At 39.2% G+C, this 16,553-nt stretch overlaps 1 protein-coding gene across 1 annotated transcript in view; it reads left to right on the top strand.

Annotated features, from left to right (window-relative positions):
- SORCS1 (sortilin related VPS10 domain containing receptor 1) overlaps positions 1-16,553 on the top strand; it is a 514,658-nt gene that overhangs the window by 135,906 nt on the left and 362,199 nt on the right. The gene's annotated exons all lie outside the window — the stretch shown is intronic.

Below are 16,553 nucleotides of genomic sequence, written 5' to 3'. Positions count from 1 at the left end.
GTTTCTCATTTTAAAATAGTCAATTTACCTTTCCTTACCTTTCTGGTTAATGCTTTATGTGTCCTGTTTAAGAAATCTCTTGTCTACCCTGAGCTCAGAGAGATATTCTCTTAGGTTGTTTTATAGAAATTTCATTGTGTTGCCTTTCGCATTTAGATCTACAATCCTCCAAGAATTGATTTCTGTGTATGATACAAGTTAAGATTCAGGATTTATTTATTTTTCCATATGTATATATCCAGTTGACCCAGCATCATTTATTGAAAAGATCATCTTTTCTCCACTGTTCTACCTTACACCGTTGTTATAAGCCATGTTTCTATCACTATGAGACAGTTTTTGAATTATCTGTTCTTTTCTGTTGATTTATCCTTTCACACTGTTTGATTTTTACATATTTACAGAAAATCCTAATATCTAGTAGTGTAAGTCCTCTAAATTTTCCTTGCCAATTATGTTTCCATTTTATAAAACTGTTAATGTTCTATTTTGACTTAGGTATTTTCTAGCCCAAAGTGATTTCTTTGAGACCTTTACAGATTTGTCATCTGCAATCAGAAATGATAGAAACAAAACTCTTAACTCATGCACATGTTTGTATGGAGATAGTAGGGAAAATCCCATGCCAAACACCAGTCCTCATTGTTTGACTGTAGTTCATTCAGAGACCAGAAGACCATGCATTATATTTTGCTGTATTACTATAGTTATTATTTTAAAATCATTTCAAGGTCTATATATTATTTCAAATATGGCCCACCTGTTCTCCATATTTTGATTCCAGGAGAAGTGTCCTCAGTCAAGTCAGGAGTACTTCTGCCTCTGAACCATTGCACTGGCTTCACGCCTAGCCTAGAATGCTTTTCCTCCAGATCCTGGCGTGCCCAACTCTCTCACCTTCTTCCAGATCTTGTTTAAACACCATTTTCTCAATGAAACCTGATTGTAGTTAAACTTATGACCTTTACCCCACTTGTCCTATTATATGTGTGTGTGTGTGTGTTGTGTGTGTGTGTGTGTGGACAGTAACACTTGTCACTTTCTGAGTCACCATCTAATGTATTTATGATTAAGGGTTATCTGTATTGTCTGTCTTTCCATCCATATCACCAGAGGTGCTGGCACTCTTCCTGAAGAAAGGCTAGTACCTTGCACAGAGTAGATACTCCACAAACACTTGTAGAGTGAGTTGGATGAATGGAAGGTTTCTTTTGTCAGCTAATCCCTCTCGACATGTAGTTTAGACATGTATAAGACAGTCTAGCAAAAGGGTATAGCAGCCCTAGAAAGTCAATTGGCATGCATGAGAATCTTCTGGAAAGAAACTCATCCTTATCTTTTTTTTTTTTTTTTTACAAATAGTTTATTGTCAAATTGGTTTCCATAAAACACCCAGTGCTCATCCCCACAAGTGCCCTCCTCCATGCCCATCCTCCCCTCCCCCCCACATCCATCAGTCCTCAGTTTTTGTCAGCATTCAAGAGTCTCTCATGGTTTGCCTCTCTCCCTTTCCCCCACCATTTCCCCCCTTCTTCTCCCCATTGTTCCTCCGTCAAGTTCCTCCTAATCCTCCTATACGTGCAAACATATGATATTTGTCCTTCTCTGCCTGACTTATTTCGCTCAGCATAACACCCTCAAGGTCCATCCATGTTGCTACACATGGCCAGATTTCATTGTTTCTCATTGCCATGTAGTATTCCAGAAACCCATCCTTATCTTAAACACGACATTTTAATCCAGCAACATATCACCATAGCATTTGTAGGGGAAGGATGATTCTGACCACATTGGCTATTTCTTCTGATAGGAATTCACCTACAGGGAGGGGAAAAGCAAGTTAGAAAGAAAATGAAACTTTTTCCACCCATAGAAATGCTGTAAAAAAGAAGTTTTCAAACTTGAATGTGCATTACAATTATTTGGGAGGCTTGTTAAAACACAGACCACTGGGTTCCAACCTTATTGTTTTGCTGCTGTTGGCATTGGTTAGGGCCAGATCATTTGTATTTCTAACAAGCTTCTGCACCGGGCAGGTGCTGCTGGTCCAGGCCCTGTGCTTTGGGACGCGGTGTTACAAGGTATCAGAAGGAAAGTGAGCTGGACTTCAGCAGTCCTTGGAATGTGACCCTAAGACAGAAAGAAGCATTTTTGCCTTCCCTAGTCTCTCAGTTTGCCACAGAAAACTTTCTAAACTTGGACACTTTGAAGCGTGTTAACACCTATGAAGTATCCACTGAAATGAACAGCGGGACCCATAAGAGGGCCAGTGATGAGCAGCGCTAAGCAAAAGCCAGTGGATGCCACGTGATAGAAATGTTTCCTTTTTCCTCCACTTAATCCCTTTTTTTCTCTTACCTCTCTCCTTTGTCCCTCCCTCCCTCCCTTCCTAACTTCCTTCCTTCTTTACTTCTACCCCCTTCCCTCCTTTCCCCTCCCTCCTTTCTTTTTCCTCTCTCCCTCCCTTCCTTCCTTGTACACAGTTGAGCTTCCCCCTACCAAGGATGATGGGAAATAACTAAGTGGGCCTTCTTTGTGAGAATCTAGAGATTCTGAATCACCAGGAGCAGGAGTCCAGAGTTACATGGCTTACACATTTTTACAGACCTTTTGGACCCGATAAGCTTGTTAGAAACAAAATCTTCAGCAATCTAGACTTCCATCCTTGTAGCATGAGGAGGTCAGCCACGTCGGCAGGAGGAGGCCTAGAGAGAATTTACAGTGTCATTGCAGGCTCCATGTTTTATTTAATTCTGTCTTCCAGCCCCTGGCCGAAGGGAGACTGCAAACTGAGGTGGTGCTGCATTCTAATAAATAATCCCAAAGAGCTCTTCAGGGTTCCCCTAGGCTTAATTATGACATGTAAATACGTAGACGGTCCATTATTGCTATTAGTCTGGGTGCCAGTGCAGGAAGGGGAGGCTAGCAGTGAAACACTGTACCCGAGACCGCCTCTTATTAGTCCCTTCAAAGTCAGAGCGAGTCTCCTGCAGGCTACTTGTGATTCACAGTAATCTCAGCACTAATTCCCCTCCTCTGGGCAGCAGGTTCCATCTCAGTGCTCTGCGGAGTTCCTGCCCAGTTTCATGCCATTTACTTGAACTTCTGGAGGGCTTTTTACTGAATTTCAACAAGGTCTAGGCTCTGGGTTAAATGCCACACAAGTTATGCAGGATTTTCTACAAGTTTGATTCCATGCCTCCAAACTTCCTCCAAACCTACTCAAGGCAGGTACGGTATAGTGTTGCAAAGGGAGCCCGCCAAGAGCTAGGAGGCAGCACCTACACTTCTTTTTGTTCATTAATTCAACATTAATTAGCTACCTACCATGTACCAGTTACTCCCCAAGCCCGGGGATCTGGAAGGGAAGGCTCTTTTCCTGCTCTTGGGGGGCCAAATAAAGGAAGTAAATTGGACACTTTGACAGATAATGGGAGAAACATGAACAGAGACATGACTATAGAAGAGGCATGAACATCTCAGCCAGAAGGGGCAGGTGCAGCCTTCTTACCAGAGGTGGTAACTTGACATGCATCCTTGCTATTTGATAGGAGTCAGTTAGGGAAGTAGGGAGAGAGAAGAGCATGGGGAGTGCATGTTACAAAATGTTATAAATAAATATATATATATATAACATGATGGGTAACAGTAGCTTTGGTGAAGTATAACATTAAGACAGGGATGGAGGTGAAAGGATCATGGTGAGTTAACAGTCATTCTGTTAATGGTCATTCGGTTTGCATGTATAAAATAGTAGTTGACTACATGGATTTTGGAAATAGATGGTTTAGAATCAAATTTTGATTTCTTCCACAATTCGCTGTGTGACCCTAGGCAAGTAACTTCATCTCTCTGTGCAGGTTGCTTAGCTTCTCTGTGCCTTAGTCATCACATGTAAAATAGGGATAATCATACTGTCTTTCTCACAGAGTTACTGTGAAAGCAAGTTTATGCATGTAAAGTGCTTGGGGGAGTGAGACCCAAATAAATATGGTACTGGCTTTGTTATTATTTATGATTATTAAATATTTAGTATGTTTAACATCATCATTATCTCCATTATTTCTCCCAACGATCCCATGAGCTGTTAGTGTCCCTGCTTGGATCCCCTCCCCGACACTTGTCCAACATCAAGACTTTGGCTTTTAATGCTAACACTAGACTACAGTTCTACAAACAACTACTGGTATGCCACAAATGTTCAGCCAAAAAGTCCGCAGGGGGGTGGGAGAGATGAAACCAGATTGGTACTGAAGGTTATTCCCCAAAGGGAGACAACAGTGTGGAGTATGGAGGGCAGGTGCACAATTGAAGCCAGGACAACAACCCCATTTCAGTTTTAGGCAACATTGTGTAAGAATTCATGAAATCCAAACCCTGTTGCCTGGCCAGATCCACATGGTGTCTGTGTGTTCATCTGCTTCTGATGTTAAATGCTGTCTAAAGAGTTTGAAATAGTAAATATTTGTGGTGATTCTCCCCCACCCCCACTTTTAGAAATGAGCATCTCCTTATCCCACCAGTTATCATAAAGATAAAATAGTGAAATCAGTGTGTGAACAAATTCACCTCTTCAATCCAGTGCCTTCTAACCTAAAAATACCCCAAGCGTAGTACATTAACTGGTCCTCTGTGTCACATGCTGAAGGAGACTGGGGAGAGAGAACCCCTGGTACAGTGACTTTTGGTGTTTAGGGAAGTCAAAAATAACCAAGTAGGAGCTTTGTAGAAGAAAGATGGAACATTCCATTGTGTTCTCTTTTGTACTCCATTGTAATATCTAATCANCCCTGGTACAGTGACTTTTGGTGTTTAGGGAAGTCAAAAATAACCAAGTAGGAGCTTTGTAGAAGAAAGATGGAACATTCCATTGTGTTCTCTGTTGTACTCCATTGTAATATCTAATCAATCTTTATTTATTTATTTTTTTTTTTACAAATAGTTTATTGTCAAATTAGTTTCCACATAACACTCAGTGCTCATCCCCAAAGTGCGCTCCTACATGCCCATCCCCCCTCCCCCCCACATCCATCAGTCCTCAGTTTTTGTCAGCATTCAAGAGTCTCTCATGGTTTGCCTCTCTCCCTTTCCCCCACCATTTCCGCCCTTCTTCTCCCCCTTGTTCCTCCGTCAAGTTCCTCCTAATCCTCCTATACGTGCAAACATATGATATTTGTCCTTCTCTGCCTGACTTATTTCGCTCAGCATAACACCCTCAAGGTCCATCCATGTTGCTACACATGGCCAGATTTCATTGTTTCTCATTGCCATGTAGTATTCCATGGTATAGATAAACCACATCTTCTTGATCCATTCATCTGTTGATGGACACTTAGGCTCTTTCCATGTTTTAGCTGTCTAATCAATCTTTAAACACTTCCATGGACCAGGTTCTTATAGGTGGAGACTTTTCAAGATCTCCATAGAATTGGAATTCTGTGGGAGTCTCTGGCTGACTGCCAGGTAAAACTTGCACCCCTGAACATTGGAGGGGAATCCACGTAGCTTCTAAAGGAGGGATCATGAGATGGCTCATAGGACAGAAGCAAGAATGTGCATTTGCAGGAGAGAAAGAACAAAGGTCTGAGGCTTACATGGATTTCTGCAAAGAAAAAGAGAACGTATATTTCTCTTTTATGGGGAAAGTCTTGTTTTTTGTCATCCGCTTGCTCTTAGTGACTTTGATCTCTTTTCTCTCTCAGACTTTTAATGAGCATGTTCTTCCTGCAGGAGGTGGCATTTGAATAAGGAGAGAAAAGTGGTTTGAGAATTAAGAATTCCAACTTTTTCCCACTGTGTATGCTGATCTGTGAAAGGTAAAATAGAACTAATACCAGTCAAAAAGGCGGGCTTCATTTTGTCCGTGGACAAGAAGGTGGAGAGGCGAATACAGGGAGCTTCCATTCATGGGGTACCTGCCGGGATTACTTGGTGATGAAGGCAGAATTATTTTTTCTCCCATGCCCTCTTTTGTCCATCCAGGCCCAGCATGCAGTACTTAACTTTGTCATCCTGGACACTCTTATATTGTGTCACAGAATAACAAGGCTCAGCCACATCTTGTTCAGTTGACTTAGGCATTTTCTGGTGGGGGTATGAGAAAAATCATGGTGTCTCTGTCTCTGGGGGGAACATCTGATTTGAAAGCTCTGATGTGAGAGAAGCTAAAATATTATCTGCAAGACAGGCTCTATACATCAGGGAGAAAAACAGATGCAGGACAACGCTGCCCATGGATGCTGCCATGGCCCACTGTGGCCACCAGAGCTTTGAGCTCTGCCTTAGAAAGGAGAAGGGATGTCTGACTTCTTCAGAGACGTGAGCGCTCCCTAAATGACCATAGCCCTGAGGTTAACTTAATGATTCCATCTTTTTCTACTCAACTTTCTTGAGCCAGGCTGATCTTCCAAGATTTGTGCTTGGTGGTAAGGGAAGAGCCTGATAGAAGCTGAGGCCAGGGTACTTGACATCCCGGAGCTGTGGATAAACACATCTGCAGGAGACATGAGCTGAGTGATGAATGCTCACCAATGCAGGATGTGTGACTGAATGGTATTTTCTTTTCAAGAGTCATCCAGAGAAAACTGGGGGAAAATGCTCTGCCTTGTGAGCAGGTAACTAGGCCTCAGATCAGTGGAGCATGGCCAAGTATGGCTGGAGTCTTCTTTTATATTCTGTCCTGTGGAGCAGCTATTTGAAATGTTTCTGGCTCAGTGGATTTTCAGACTTATTTAACTGGAAACCTATTTTATAAATGAAGCTTTTTGTTAAATCTCCTTTAGCCTGTGAAAAAATTAAATAGTATTTCATTTAACTAATTTGTCAGTTAAGATTTACCTGTACTTATAAAATCTGTAACTTTAAACATTAAGGTTCTTTAGATGTACAAAGAATTGAAAACCCATGTTATGGATGACTGTTACTACTTTTAGAAATATGTTCAATGTTGGGGTGCCTGGAAGGCTCAGTCGGTTGAGCATCCGACTTTTCATTTGGGCTCCAGTTGTGATGCCAGGGTTGTGGGATCAAGTCCTGTGTCAGGCTCTGCACTGAGTGTGGAGCCTGCTTAGGATTCTCATTCTCTCTCCCTTTTCCCCCTACCTTGCTTACACATGTGTTCTCTCTCTCTCTCCCTCCCTCTCTCTCTCTCTCTCAAATTTAAAAAAAAAAAAGAAAGAAAAAAGAAAAACAAGAAAAAAATATGTCTGATGCTGTGATTGTTTATGTTAGTGTGGTTTTCCAGAAGTGGGAATATACTAGCTCATAACAATTTTTCAACAGCTCAAATCTCAATTTCAAGATACACTTCTTTTTCTCTCCTATCTTCTTTCTAGTTGAATTCACTGAATGCCTTGAATCATTACCATCATTTAAAAATTACCTACATCTCCCAAGGTAAAATCCCAATTTAAAGATTAAGTAAAAAAAAATTGTTTCCTCAGTAAGCTTAAAATCTTTATGTTTGTTGCAAAATACTGTTATGTATATTATGAGATTGTGACATTTTCAATCATTTGTTTTAATTGGGGGTATTTTGTGGAGTTTCTCAGTGACTCAGCACTTCAAAACACATACTCACTACAAACTTTAAATTTCCATTTCATTCCGGTCCCTTTGCTCATAGTGGTAAGCTCAATAACATTACGCCCTGCATTGCCAAATCGAGTGTGTTTTGCTTACTAAAAACTTCAACAAGTATATTCTATGTTTGAGAGAAACAAGCAAAAATTAGTGACTTCTTGTCTACTTGAAATATTCATCCTTGCACCTTGCATTGATCAGAAGAGCTGAAGAACTTCAGGGAAAAAATAAAAATTGAAACTCACTGCTGAAATAATTTTAAGATGTCTGTAATTTAGTGAAGAGTATACAATGCATTATCTGACACAGTGTTGATAGATGATGACATCTTAAAAAGCGCTGCTAGCCCATGCAAGATAGAAAGACTACCTGAACGTATTAAGGGAGTAGCTTTTACAAGGGCCGTGGCAATTTTACAAGTTTTCCTACTATTTCCTCTGCATCTATACAGACGGAACTATGTTTTTGCCATACTGGATTGTATGTTTAAAAAACAGATACAGACCCTTAAGAGTTTCTATTGTATAAACCTAGAATAATCAAATAGGACATCTTCCTGATATCTCCTTGCCAGCTCACAACTTACCTGAATATGAAAAATGGAGAGAGGTCTACAGGGACCATTTTAATTTACAGTTGGACTCTCACAATCTCATATAGTTTACCTTTGGGCAGATTTATCCTGTGTGTGGAATTCCCTTTCTTAGCTGCATCTCTGTACTCCATTCACAAATAATATTTCTGATTGTGTTTTATTAACATGACTACATACTGCAATGTCACAGTTAGGCATTAATCCACTTTTTGTATGCTGTGGACCCACCTCCTTTTCAGGTGATGAAGCAATTTATATTGGACTAGTTTTCATCAACATGCTTTAATTTTCTTTGCACTCATGTCTTCAATAACATTTACATGTGTAGTGGACTCTGAGAGAATCTAGGATGTAGATTTTTGCTTCATATAAAAATGACCTTGTGACTTGGATGAAACACTGTTTTGCAAAATTGCACTGCATAAATCCCATTGAGGTTTCGACATCTATCACCTTAAAAAGTGAAACCAGTGATAAATGCATATTATACTGTCCTTTTGTGAGTGACCTTATGAAAAATATTGCAGACACTGGTGTTTTATGAACTACTGAGATTGGTTATTAGCACTAGTTGAAGAATCATATGGTGTTAGTATAAATTGATATCATATTTTGATCAATGATCAATGTCATCACAGTCAATTCTAATAAAAAAAAAAGGTATCCAGGGGTGCCTGGGTAGCTCAGTTGGTTAAGCATCTGACTCTTGATTTAAGCTGAGGTCATTATCTCATGCTTAGTGAGATTAAGCCCTGCATCAGGCTCTGCACTGTCACCACAGAGGGATTCTCTCTTTTGCTGTCTGTCTGCCCCTTCCCTGCTCTCTCTCTCTCTCTTAAAATATATAAGAAATATACTTAAAAATTATCCATAAATGTAATGACACATTTCTAATATAATTATTTACGCTGCAGTAAAAATAAATGCAATGCTATTGAAATTTATACAACATACAAAAATTGTATAATAGTTATCATGGGAAGACCTAAAACACTGAAATTCTATAAGAATATGTTGTACAGTTGACCTTTGAACAGCTTGGATTTGAACTGCACACATCCACTTATATGTGGAATTTTTACCATACAGCATTGTCAATGTATTTTCTGTTTCTTATGATTTTCTTAATAGCATGTTTTCCCTTTAGCTTAGTTTATTGTAAGAATACAGTAATAGAACATACAAAAATATGTGTTAATCAACTGTTTATGTTATGGGTAAAGTTTCCAGTCAGTAAAAGGCTGCTAGTACTTAAGTTCTGAGGGAATCAAAAGTTATACATGGATTTTTGACTGCATGCAGATCAGCGCCCCTAACCCTACATTGATCAAGGACCAACTGTGTATTCACTTCCTGTCGCATACTTAGCAAACGGTCCTGACAAGGGGCTGCTCCTTGAATGGTACTCAACTGGATGTGGAACAAATGTGCTGAAGTAGTTCATTCACTTTAGTATACTCATGTGTAACAGACCAGCACAGGTTTGATTTTTAAAATCTTTTTTAAAAGTTATGTAGAATATTCCACTTAGCTATTTCTGAGTCACAGACGGCTCTAAAACATTTTGGCCTCAAACTACAACATTACTTATTTTGGTTAGGGATCTGCAGTTTGGGCGTGGCTGGGCAGTAGCATTGCCATGCAATATCAACTGATGAGGCTCAACTGAGGCTGGAGAACCCATCTTCAAGATGGCTCACGTACTGACTGGCAAGGTGGTGATGGCTGGCGCCTGGACACTCAGCTGGGGGCCTTCCTTCTTCGTTGGGGCTTCTCTGTAGGGTTTCATGGGCTTCCTCTTAGCATGCAGGCTGGGTTTCAAAAGAGAGTGTTTCAAGAGACAGGAAATGGAGCTGACAGTTTGTTAAGACATAGTCTGGAAGTTGGCACAAGATCACTTCTGCTATATTCTTTTCTATCCAAAGCTGTCAGAGACCTATACAGATTCACAGGGATGAGCCAAGGACCCTCCTTCTCAGGAGCAGTGTCATAGCATTTGTGACCATCTTAATTGCCATACAGAGTTACCACATTGAGAGTTGATGAATCTTTACAAGACATTCCAAATAATTACACAGGGATTATAGGAGAAGGTTTAGACTGAAATTAGCACAGGGACATGGCTTAACCAGGAAGAAAAACGAACAACTTTGATTGCCTCTGGAATGTTAGTATTTTCTATAGAACACATTTGAGCAAATGAGGTTTTTTTAAATTATAATCAGTAAAAATACTGAAAATGTAGCTTTAAAAGGGATGAGAATAATAGAATCTGGGATTCTGTCAAAAATAATTTGAAACATGTTTTCATGTACTCTTCTTTCAAAATCTATTTTTTTTTCTTTCTTCAAAGATCATCTTCTGAGTTCTATTTGTCACCCTCCTGGGTTTCCAGTTTCTTTATTGCTTATATAGTGTGTCACTGTGCTCTCTGTTCTTTTGTTTCTCCGATTTAATTTATATTCATTCACTCATGTAACAAATGCCTGTTGAATATCTGTTAGGTGCTAAGGACAGAGCATAGAGTTAGCTGGGATACAGAGATAAAAGGACAGAAGTTAGACTTTTCTGTCTCTTTTCCACTCCACTGGTCTATCACCAGGACCTAGAACAGGGTTTGTGAGATAAGTTGTCAGTAAGTGTTGAGTACATGAATGAAAGTTCACAGTGCTCAGTGAACTGAAAACCTGATAGGAGATACAGAAGTAAGTAATTAAAACTTTCTGTGATACGCATTCTAATAGATATACAGTACAGTCGGGAAATATAAAGGGGAACCCCAGATCCAGCCCAAGATTACATACCCCAGCCAAAGCAAATTACCACACAGTCAAGAATGGACAATTGATAGAATTTTCTATCATAACAGTACACAAGCTGGACTATTTATTGATTCTAATGAATTGTAGGTCTTCATTCAGATAATTATCATCATGTATTAACAGATAAGTTAAAAAGGGGGACCTGTAGCTTCCTTTATTTTTAATGTCAGAAAGTATCTCAGGATCATTTCCAATTTTGCCATTCATCATTATTTTTTTGATCTCACCTCATTAAAAGTTTTTCTCTGATTACCAAATAATCTTATTGCAGGAAATATGTAAGGTACAAAAAAGTACAAAAAGGGAAAAATTACCTAGAATTTCAGTAAGAAGTAAGTATGCTTACATATATATGTAGTCATATAGAAAAAAAGAAAGTACAGTTTGTGGATTATAATGTTTTATGTGGTCTTTAAAATTCCTCCATATTTCAGTTAAAATTCTATACTCAGCTTTTATTCATGACATACCTTAAAAAATCATAATTTCCTACATCTATATAATCACATTATATAATATTTCTGTAATTCAGTAACCTCTATTTTCAAAGTCTGGTGTTCACCTGTTTTTTTCTATTATAAATAATGCTGTGATGAACTTTTACATGCATATCTTTGACCATATTTCAATTATTTTCTTAGGATTATTTGCTATACCTGTGATTTTCTAGTAATAGCCATAAACATTCTAGGATTTTTTTAGATATATAGACACATCCTTTTTTTGAAGGTTGCATTATATTATCACTTTCTCTCTCTCTCTCTCTCTGTCTCTTCCTCCCATGCACATACACCAGCATACATATAGGGATTTATATATTTCATCTCTTGCAACACCTCAACTACAATGGAAGAGATATATTCCATGTTTTTCCTACTCTGCCTTTAACCCAGAGTAGGGTTCTATAGAGGAGGAGTCTAAGAGGAACTTTCAAGAAGAACAGACACTTGAGCTAAATAGTGAAGAGTAACTAGAAATTAATTGAAGAAGGAAACTGGAGAATGATTTTAACAGCCTGTTTAAAAATCCAAGCTTCTATATAGGAAGTGATTACATACAAGAACATATGATTATCTGCTTTAAAAAAGGAATATGGCATGGATAAAAATGTTTAAATTTATTTTGGGGGGAGGCTTTAAGAATATTTCTATTAACTTTTTATGCAATTTTCTATATTATAGACTTAATCATATTGAAAGTATCGCCAGGTAAATCATTCAGTGACACTCCTTTTTTAAAAAAATTATTACATAAAGACAGTAGGATTTATTCATACAGTAAAACATACTGTGGAGATTATGATAAAATACTTGTGTATATATTTATAATGGAAACTTATTGGTAAATTATACGTTTAAAATAGATTAAGGAATAGAAGGTATCATTGAATCACATTCCATCTTTTTTTTTTTTACAAATGTAATTGTATATACTAAAGTGTACAGTGTGATGATTTGCTATACATAATTATTGTAGAATGATTGCCAAGATAAAATAATTAACACATCCATAACCTCACATAGTTAATTCTCTGTGTGTGTGTGTGTGTGTGTGTGTGTGTGTGTGTGTGTTGAGAATGCTTAAGATCTAATTTTAGGAACTTTCCAGTATACAGTATGGGATTATTAACTGTCATTATGTGGGTTGCCTTTTATGTTATTTTATTTCTGCTTTAGGGAAAAAGCACGTGAACATAGGAGAGGGGTGGGGGGGGAGAGAGATCCCACAACCCTGGGATCATGACGTGAGCAGAAATCAAGAGTGGGACACACAGCCTACTGAACCGCCGGGCACCCCATGGGTTACCTTTTAATTGCGTTTTTGTAGTCATATCTTCCTCCTTCCCTCTACCTTCCTCCCAAATTTTCAGGGCCATATTAATTATGTAATGAGAGGCACCATGGTCCTGAGCCAGAGGTGGGACCTTCCCTATGCCAGGGCGTCCATCCTACACAGCTGGCCGGAAGCTCCATCCAGCATTGCACAGATATTGCAGATCATGTCTCTGACCCTGTACAGTGCAGTGCACTGTGATGGCACATTTTTATAGCAAAAATTTTAGATATGGAAAAGCCACCACAAAAGCACCAGATATAATACCCTCCCTTGGATTATTGTTTAAAGAATTAATAGTAGATTAAGGAAACAAATTTATCAGTAGGTAGGTAGATAGATAAATATGTTATTTATTTTTTTACTTGCATATATGTTTCAGCTTTACATAAATATATATATGTTCTTATATTGCTACTCCATTGGAAGAATGTAAGGGGTAGATATTTTATTTATGCACATAGGTGCCTTTTGTAGAACAGCTTTTTATAGTAATAGGTGGACTGAGCAATACATCCCTACTCTGATCTCTGTCAAAATGCCAGTCTCCTGACTAAATCTCAGGAACAGCCCCTATGCTGAGTGATCCACGTCAGGAAATAGTGGGACAGAGGCTTGTGGAACCTTTACACCTGGGTTTAAAAATAACCCATGTTATTTCTTCTAGGATTTAAAATCAGATGTAATAAGTTAGGAAGAGAAAATAGTGGAACTTAACTGGTTGAGCTGTTGATAGATACAGATGAGTTTCTCTGTACAGAGTGCACTGGAAATGCCAGATATAATTACCTTAGTTCATGTGTACGCAACTCTAGCGTGCATGTAATTCATGTGATATAGCATATTCAGGAGAGTTACACAGTGTTTTCTCAAATGCACCCAGGTTTTTGCAGCTATAGAAATGAGGGCTCATTAGCTACAGTGTGGGCTTCAGCATGCACTCTGTAAGCCCCAAGGAGTTGCATACAGGGAGTGGGGCAGGGTGTTCAGTAGCCCAAAAGAGAGACTGTTTCTCAAGGCTTCCTGGATTAGTCTCAGGTAGGAGCTTCCCAGGGCCCTGGTCTGACAGAGTAATTAAAGCAGGCTGGGAAGGTTCACTTGCTTCATAATTATTTTTTAGCTCCAATATAGTTTGACTTTACTAATTCAGAATTATTGAGAGAGATATTAGTTTGGCTTAATGAGAAGCATGAAAAATGTAACATTTTAAATTGAAACACGGCTTTATTACTTGCGGCTGTATTCAAAACCAGAAACTAGTAGCTTAACACCTTTGTGGTGATGCTCCTGGGCCTGCTTTAATGATGAGATAAAGATGATTTTTAATTTGCTCAGGGCCATTCTTTTTCCTGATGTGGCATGCAAATCCAGTAGTCGTTTGTTGGGTTCATTTGTTATGTAACTCCTTGTTTTTAAAATTTATATATTCTTGGAATTTTTTCATCCCAAATCATAAAAGTGACACATCACTACTATAAGAAGTCAAAGGAAGAGAAATCTGAAGACAAAAGTTAATAAATACCCTCCCTTTCAAGTCAAATCTGAAATATAACCACTAATAACAGTTTGCCATGAACTCTTTTAGACCCAAATTCAGCTATCGCAGCCAGGGCACCCACTAGGTGCTCAATTAATAGTTGCAAAGCTGACTTGAAGCCAATTTCAGTTTACATCCGTGTCTCATTTTAGTTCATTCCAGTGTATCCCAACCCCAGCCTGACCCTCTACAGCTTTGCTTTTATCTAGACTGTCATAATGGCTTCTGCCCAGCAACTGGTCTGAAATGTGCTCTGTGTTGTATTTCCCTCACCCAGAAGCCTCCACCACATTCCCCATCACCTATGAAAATGGTGAAATGCCATTTAAGACATCGCCACACTTGGCCCCAGTCTATATAACCTCATTTCTCTTGCACTTTTCCGCCTTACACATTTAAATTCCAGACCACCTGGACTTTTGAAATTTTTGGTCAACACCTAGCTCCTTTCTGTATCTCTGCTTATATTTATGGTCAGCCTTAGCCTAGGCTTCAACATTATTTTAAGGCACTACTGTGTTCGAGTCAATGAGCTAGTCACTCCAGAGTGACTCACCTTGTAGAGGTAAGACATTTTTACTACTTTTAAATGTGAGAAATGTTCAGGTAATTATGTAAGGAACTCATCAAATAACCTCTCCCCTATTTCCCATTGTTTTTGTCCATACAAATTACATCCTCTTTTCTCACTCTCTGACATCTTTGTTTCCTACCCTCCCCTAAAATGGCATTGATCCTTCTGGATTCATGTTCCCACTGGACGTCGTATTCTGTCTCAGATTGCAGACTGCCCCTAATTTACAGTTGTTCAACTCTGTGATGCATGCAAGCAGTACACATTCAGTAGAACCTGTACTTGGAATTTGCATCCATCCCAGTGACAGCAATGCATTGTGGGATCCTTGCTGCTGATGCTGGGTGTGGCAGCCACAGCTCCATCTGCCAGGTAATCACCAGGACAAACAACCCATATACCCACAGCCAGCCTGTACCTGTACAGCCATCCTGTCGTTCACACTTACTATAGTGTTCAAGAAGTTTAATGAGGTATTTAACACTTTATTACAAAATGGACTTGTGTTGGATGATTTTGTCCAACATTAGGCTACTGTCAGTATTCTGAGCATATTTAAGGTAGGCTAAGCTAAGCTATGACACTTGGTAAGTTATGTGTCTTAAATGTATTGTTGACTTAGGATACATTCAGTTTACAATGGATTTATTGGGACAATCCCACTGTAAGTTGAGGGAGATCTGTGTAATTATGTCCTTATCTTATCCCCCCACAACTAGATTATAATAACCCCTGAGGACAGGGACTGTCATTTATGCTGTGGGTCCCTGAAACAAGCGCATTACTGAGAATAATGTCTTTTTTTATTTCTTTTAAATCTTTTTTTATTTATTTCTAGGAGAGAGAGAGAGAGACAGCGTGAGCAGGGGAGGGTCAGAGAGAGAGGGAGTCACAGACTGAAACAGGCTCCAGGCTCTGAGCTGGCAGTCAGCACAGAGCCCGACACGGGGCTCGAACCCACGAACCGCGAGATCATGACCTAAGTGAAAGTCGGACGCTCAACCGACTAAGCCACCCAGGCGCCCCCTGAGAATAATGTCTTAAAACTATGAGTATCATTTATTAATTTGTGTGTGTTTGCTCAGCGTTACCTGTAAAATCTAATTTAAATTTTTATTTGTCTTTATTTATTTTTGAGAGACAATGCGAGGGTGGGGAGGGGGTGCAGATAGCAGGGAGAACACAGAATCTGAAGCAGACTCCAGGCTCTTGAGCTGTCAGCACAGAGCTCAATGCAGGGCTCAAACCCACAGACCATAAGATCATGACCTGAGCCGAAGTCAGACGCCCAACCAACTGAGCCACCCAGGCACCCCAGTGTATAATCTAATTTAAATACTCACTTTGGGTATTCACTTTAGGCTTACCGAAGTTCAAGTTTTGAGGTAAAATTTACACCTACTGTAAATGACCTCTCTGAGGTTTTTGCTAGTCAAGGGAGGAAATAGTGTGTTCTCAGGATCACTTAGGCATCTACTTCCTGTGGAGTTTGAAATATAAATCTTTCTCTGACTTTTTCAGTAAAAACCTTTAAAAAAAAGCAAAGCAAAACAACGCAAAACACTGATTTCAAATCCTTGTGAGTTCTGTGGACTTAACTGAGGATTGGCA

Source organism: Crocuta crocuta, unplaced genomic scaffold (assembly GCF_008692635.1).
Source record: "Crocuta crocuta isolate KB4526 unplaced genomic scaffold, BGI_CrCroc_1.0 scaffold619, whole genome shotgun sequence".
NCBI lineage: Eukaryota > Metazoa > Chordata > Mammalia > Carnivora > Hyaenidae > Crocuta > Crocuta crocuta.
Note: the sequence above shows the minus strand (reverse complement) of the source record. Positions and strands in the feature narration are given on the sequence as shown.